The following is a 7,500-nucleotide window of genomic DNA, read 5'->3' as shown; positions in this document are numbered from 1 at the left end:
ACTGGCAGGATCAACCAGAATAATGACACCTCTCTTATTTGTCATCTCTTAACCAATAATCATATTATTAAATATAGATTATTGTTAAATTTATATTCATTTATAAAATTCTATATACTTTCTTCCAACCTAAAGCCTTATAGAATTTTGTTTTATTTCATTACCTTTCTTCCAATGATTAATATTTAATCATTTATTCAATCTTATCCTAATATTAAATTAGATATATGAATTTTTACACAATTATAATTTTTATATTATAACCTTCATAGTATATTTTGTCAACTTCTGATATCGCTTATCCGTACCACCACATTTTTGTACACGTATATCAATATATGAGCATATAATAAATATATACTCGTTGACCTACTATGATAAAAATATTATTGATTGTCGAGCATAACCAACATAATGTCTCGATTTGACCTATTTTTCATTACATGTTTACCAACCCAGGTTACTTAACACTCATGAAAAGTAATTATTGCCTGTCGAGCATAACATATGTCCCGATCAGGTTTATTTTGCCATTGATAATATCAAACCAGGCTGAAAAAAATTTTTTCATCGGGTGGGCATAACATGTTTACCAACCCAGGTTACTTATCACTCATGAAAAGTAATTATTGCCTGTCGAGCATAACATATGTCCCGATCAGGCCTATTTTGCCTTTGATAAATATCAAACCAGGCTGAAAAAAATTTTTTCATCGGGTGGGCATAACATGCTTACCAACCCAGGTTACCTTTCACTCATGAAAAATAATTATTGCCTGCCGAGCATAACAACATATGTCTCGTTAAGGTCTATTTTGCCTTTGATAAATATCAAATCAGGCTAAAAAAAATTTTTTTTAAAAAAAATTTTTTCATCGGGCGAGCATAACATGTTTATCAAACCAGGCCCAATTTCATTCATGAAAAAAAATGTAATTAAAAAATGTACGTTTGAATCAAAAAGTGGTCATACATAGATTTACACATAAAATTTTAATAATCAATAAATATGCTTCCCATATCCAATACCTGTATTGTATTGATATATTTATTATAATAAGCATTACTTAAATCATAATTTGTTTACCAATTTAGGTTACTTTTCATTCATGAAAAGTAATTATTGCCTGTCGAGCATAACATATGTCCCGATCAGGCTTATTTTGCCTTTGATAAATATCAAACCAGGCTGAAAAAAATTTTTTCATCGGGTGGGCATAACATGCTTACCAACCCAGGTTACTTTTCATTCATGAAAAGTAATTATTGCCTGTCGAGCATAACATATGTCCCGATCAGGCTTATTTTGCCTTTGATAAATATCAAACCAGGCTGAAAAAAATTTTTTCATCGGGTGGGCATAACATGCTTACCAACCCAGGTTACTTTTCATTCATGAAAAGTAATTATTGCCTGTCGAGCATAACATATGTCCCGATCAGGCTTATTTTGCCTTTGATAAATATCAAACCAGGCTGAAAAAATTTTTTTCATCGGGTGGGCATAACATGTTTACCAACCCAGGTTACTTTTCATTCATGAAAAGTAATTATTGCCTGTCGAGCATAACATATGTCCCGATCAGGCTTATATTGCCATTGGTAAATATCAAACCAGGCTGAAAAAAATTTTTTCATCGGGTGGGCATAACATGTTTACCAACCCAGGTTACTTTTCATTCATGAAAAGTAATTATTGCCTGTCGAGCATAACATATGTCCCGATAAGGCTTATATTGCCATTGGTAAATATCAAACCAGGCTGAAAAAAATTCTTTCATCGGGTGGGCATAACATGTTTACCAACCCAGGTTACTTTTCATTCATGAAAAGTAATTATTGCCTGTCGAGCATAACATATGTCCCGATCAGGCTTATTTTGCCTTTGATAAATATCAAACCAGGCTGAAAAAAATTTTTTCATCGGGTGGGCATAACATGCTTACCAACCCAGGTTACTTTTCATTCATGAAAAGTAATTATTGCCTGTCGAGCATAACATATGTCCCGATCAGGCTTATTTTGCCTTTGATAAATATCAAACCAGGCTGAAAAAAATTTTTTCATCGGGTGGGCATAACATGCTTACCAACCCAGGTTACTTTTCATTCATGAAAAGTAATTATTGCCTGTCGAGCATAACATATGTCCCGATCAGGCTTATTTTGCCTTTGATAAATATCAAACCAGGCTGAAAAAAATTTTTTCATCGGGTGGGCATAACATGTTTACCAACCCAGGTTACTTTTCATTCATGAAAAGTAATTATTGCCTGTCGAGCATAACATATGTCCCGATCAGGCTTATATTGCCATTGGTAAATATCAAACCAGGCTGAAAAAAATTTTTTCATCGGGTGGGCATAACATGTTTACCAACCCAGGTTACTTTTCATTCATGAAAAGTAATTATTGCCTGTCGAGCATAACATATGTCCCGATAAGGCTTATATTGCCATTGGTAAATATCAAACCAGGCTGAAAAAAATTCTTTCATCGGGTGGGCATAACATGTTTACCAACCCAGGTTACTTTTCATTCATGAAAAGTAATTATTGCCTGTCGAGCATAACATATTTCCCGATCAGGCTTATTTTGCCTTTGATAAATATCAAACCAGGCTGAAAAAAATTTTTTCATCGGGTGGGCATAACATGCTTACCAACCCAGGTTACTTTTCATTCATGAAAAGTAATTATTGCCTGTCGAGCATAACATATGTCCCGATCAGGCTTATTTTGCCTTTGATAAATATCAAACCAGGCTGAAAAAAATTTTTTCATCGGGTGGGCATAACATGCTTACCAACCCAGGTTACTTTTCATTCATGAAAAGTAATTATTGCCTGTCGAGCATAACATATGTCCCGATCAGGCTTATTTTGCCTTTGATAAATATCAAACCAGGCTGAAAAAATTTTTTTCATCGGGTGGGCATAACATGTTTACCAACCCAGGTTACTTTTCATTCATGAAAAGTAATTATTGCCTGTCGAGCATAACATATGTCCCGATCAGGCTTATATTGCCATTGGTAAATATCAAACCAGGCTGAAAAAAATTTTTTCATCGGGTGGGCATAACATGTTTACCAACCCAGGTTACTTTTCATTCATGAAAAGTAATTATTGCCTGTCGAGCATAACATATGTCCCGATAAGGCTTATATTGCCATTGGTAAATATCAAACCAGGCTGAAAAAAATTCTTTCATCGGGTGGGCATAACATGTTTACCAACCCAGGTTACTTTTCATTCATGAAAAGTAATTATTGCCTGTCGAGCATAACATATGTCCCGATCAGGCTTATTTTGCCTTTGATAAATATCAAACCAGGCTGAAAAAAATTTTTTCATCGGGTGGGCATAACATGCTTACCAACCCAGGTTACTTTTCATTCATGAAAAGTAATTATTGCCTGTCGAGCATAACATATGTCCCGATCAGGCTTATTTTGCCTTTGATAAATATCAAACCAGGCTGAAAAAAATTTTTTCATCGGGTGGGCATAACATGCTTACCAACCCAGGTTACTTTTCATTCATGAAAAGTAATTATTGCCTGTCGAGCATAACATATGTCCCGATCAGGCTTATTTTGCCTTTGATAAATATCAAACCAGGCTGAAAAAAATTTTTTCATCGGGTGGGCATAACATGTTTACCAACCCAGGTTACTTTTCATTCATGAAAAGTAATTATTGCCTGTCGAGCATAACATATGTCCCGATCAGGCTTATATTGCCATTGGTAAATATCAAACCAGGCTGAAAAAAATTTTTTCATCGGGTGGGCATAACATGTTTACCAACCCAGGTTACTTTTCATTCATGAAAAGTAATTATTGCCTGTCGAGCATAACATATGTCCCGATAAGGCTTATATTGCCATTGGTAAATATCAAACCAGGCTGAAAAAAATTTTTTCATCGGGTGGGCATAACATGTTTACCAACCCAGGTTACTTTTCATTCATGAAAAGTAATTATTGCCTGTCGAGCATAACATATGTCCCGATCAGGCTTATTTTGCCTTTGATAAATATCAAACCAGGCTGAAAAAAATTTTTTCATCGGGTGGGCATAACATGCTTACCAACCCAGGTTACTTTTCATTCATGAAAAGTAATTATTGCCTGTCGAGCATAACATATGTCCCGATCAGGCTTATTTTGCCTTTGATAAATATCAAACCAGGCTGAAAAAATTTTTTCATCGGGTGGGCATAACATGTTTACCAACCCAGGTTACTTTTCACTTATGAAAAGTAATTATTGCCTGTCGAGCATAACATATGTCCCGATCAGGCTTATTTTGCCTTTGATAAATATCAAACCAGGCTGAAAAAAATTTTTTCATCGGGTGGGCATAACATGTTTACCAACCCAGGTTACTTTTCATTCATGAAAAGTAATTATTGCCTGTCGAGCATAACATATTTCCCGATCAGGCTTATTTTGCCTTTGATAAATATCAAACCAGGCTGAAAAAAATTTTTTCATCGGGTGGGCATAACATGCTTACCAACCCAGGTTACTTTTCATTCATGAAAAGTAATTATTGCCTGTCGAGCATAACATATGTCCCGATCAGGCTTATTTTGCCTTTGATAAATATCAAACCAGGCTGAAAAAAATTTTTTCATCGGGTGGGCATAACATGCTTACCAACCCAGGTTACTTTTCATTCATGAAAAGTAATTATTGCCTGTCGAGCATAACATATGTCCCGATCAGGCTTATTTTGCCTTTGATAAATATCAAACCAGGCTGAAAAAATTTTTTTCATCGGGTGGGCATAACATGTTTACCAACCCAGGTTACTTTTCATTCATGAAAAGTAATTATTGCCTGTCGAGCATAACATATGTCCCGATCAGGCTTATATTGCCATTGGTAAATATCAAACCAGGCTGAAAAAAATTTTTTCATCGGGTGGGCATAACATGTTTACCAACCCAGGTTACTTTTCATTCATGAAAAGTAATTATTGCCTGTCGAGCATAACATATGTCCCGATCAGGCTTATTTTGCCTTTGATAAATATCAAACCAGGCTGAAAAAAATTTTTTCATCGGGTGGGCATAACATGCTTACCAACCCAGGTTACTTTTCATTCATGAAAAGTAATTATTGCCTGTCGAGCATAACATATGTCCCGATCAGGCTTATTTTGCCTTTGATAAATATCAAACCAGGCTGAAAAAAATTTTTTCATCGGGTGGGCATAACATGTTTACCAACCCAGGTTACTTTTCATTCATGAAAAGTAATTATTGCCTGTCGAGCATAACATATGTCCCGATCAGGCTTATATTGCCATTGGTAAATATCAAACCAGGCTGAAAAAAATTTTTTCATCGGGTGGGCATAACATGTTTACCAACCCAGGTTACTTTTCATTCATGAAAAGTAATTATTGCCTGTCGAGCATAACATATGTCCCGATAAGGCTTATATTGCCATTGGTAAATATCAAACCAGGCTGAAAAAAATTTTTTCATCGGGTGGGCATAACATGTTTACCAACCCAGGTTACTTTTCATTCATGAAAAGTAATTATTGCCTGTCGAGCATAACATATGTCCCGATCAGGCTTATTTTGCCTTTGATAAATATCAAACCAGGCTGAAAAAAATTTTTTCATCGGGTGGGCATAACATGCTTACCAACCCAGGTTACTTTTCATTCATGAAAAGTAATTATTGCCTGTCGAGCATAACATATGTCCCGATCAGGCTTATTTTGCCTTTGATAAATATCAAACCAGGCTGAAAAAATTTTTTCATCGGGTGGGCATAACATGTTTACCAACCCAGGTTACTTTTCACTTATGAAAAGTAATTATTGCCTGTCGAGCATAACATATGTCCCGATCAGGCTTATTTTGCCTTTGATAAATATCAAACCAGGCTGAAAAAAATTTTTTCATCGGGTGGGCATAACATGTTTACCAACCCAGGTTACTTTTCATTCATGAAAAGTAATTATTACCTGTCGAGCATAACATATTTCCCGATCAGGCTTATTTTGCCTTTGATAAATATCAAACCAGGCTGAAAAAAATTTTTTCATCGGGTGGGCATAACATGCTTACCAACCCAGGTTACTTTTCATTCATGAAAAGTAATTATTGCCTGTCGAGCATAACATATGTCCCGATCAGGCTTATTTTGCCTTTGATAAATATCAAACCAGGCTGAAAAAAATTTTTTCATCGGGTGGGCATAACATGTTTACCAACCCAGGTTACTTTTCATTCATGAAAAGTAATTATTGCCTGTCGAGCATAACATATGTCCCGATCAGGCTTATTTTGCCTTTGATAAATATCAAACCAGGCTGAAAAAAATTTTTTCATCGGGTGGGCATAACATGCTTACCAACCCAGGTTACTTTTCATTCATGAAAAGTAATTATTGCCTGTCGAGCATAACATATGTCCCGATCAGGCTTATTTTGCCTTTGATAAATATCAAACCAGGCTGAAAAAATTTTTTTCATCGGGTGGGCATAACATGTTTACCAACCCAGGTTACTTTTCACTTATGAAAAGTAATTATTGCCTGTCGAGCATAACATATGTCTCGTTCAGGTCTATGTTATTCCCATATCCAATACCTGCCACTGTATTGATATATAATAATAAGTATTACTTAAATCATTATTCATGCAGTAATACATTAAGAAAATACTTATTTGAAGTATTTATAGTAAGAATATACTTAACCTATCTTAACAACCACCACCACCACCTACCAATCAATATTACAAGCCTTCAATAGCAAATGTTTATCACCATTCCTATAATACATACTTATATATAGGTAAGTATAATAAGAATGTACTACTTAAGTACCAACGCCACTATTAATACTCATATGCAATTTTATAATACACACTTAATATACTTATAGTAAGTAATAAGAATGTAATAATAGTGGCTACCGCCATCGCCACTATTATACCCATATACAATTTTATAATACATACTTAATATACTTTTATAGTAAGTAATAAGAATGTAATAATAGTGGCTACCGCCATCGCCACTATTATACTCATATACAATTTTATAATATATACTTAATACTTTATAGTAAGTAATAAGAATGTACTAATAGTGGCTACCGCCATCGCCACTATTATACCCATATACTATTTTATAATTCATACTTAATACTTTATAGTAAGTAATAAGAATGTACTAATAGTGGCTACCGCCATCGCCACTATTATACCCATATACTATTTTATAATTCATACTTAATACTTTATAGTAAGTAATAAGAATGTACTAATAGTGGCTACCGCCATCGCCACTATTATACCCATATACTATTTTATAATTCATACTTAATACTTTATAGTAAGTAATAAGAATGTACTAATAGTGGCTACCGCCATCGCCACTATTATACCCATATACTATTTTATAATTCATACTTAATACTTTATAGTAAGTAATAAGAATGTACTAATAGTGGCTACCGCCATCGCCACTATT

At 34.5% G+C, this 7,500-nt stretch overlaps 1 non-coding gene across 1 annotated transcript in view; it reads right to left on the bottom strand.

The window, feature by feature from the left end:
• The window catches only part of LOC129616977 (small subunit ribosomal RNA), a 1,989-nt gene extending 1,968 nt beyond the window's left edge, over window positions 1-21 (bottom strand). Inside the window, exon 1 of the ribosomal RNA XR_008697661.1 lies at window positions 1-21. This exon is cut by the window's left edge and continues 1,968 nt beyond it. This is a non-coding gene — a ribosomal RNA (small subunit ribosomal RNA).
• Window positions 22-7,500: the final 7,479 nt, after the last annotated feature.

Source organism: Condylostylus longicornis, unplaced genomic scaffold, assembly GCF_029603195.1.
Source record: "Condylostylus longicornis isolate FDR11 unplaced genomic scaffold, ASM2960319v2 ptg000354l, whole genome shotgun sequence".
In the NCBI taxonomy this organism is placed as follows: Eukaryota; Metazoa; Arthropoda; class Insecta; order Diptera; family Dolichopodidae; genus Condylostylus; species Condylostylus longicornis.
The sequence above is the reverse complement of the archived record's forward strand: the minus strand, read 5'-3'. Positions and strand labels throughout refer to the sequence as shown.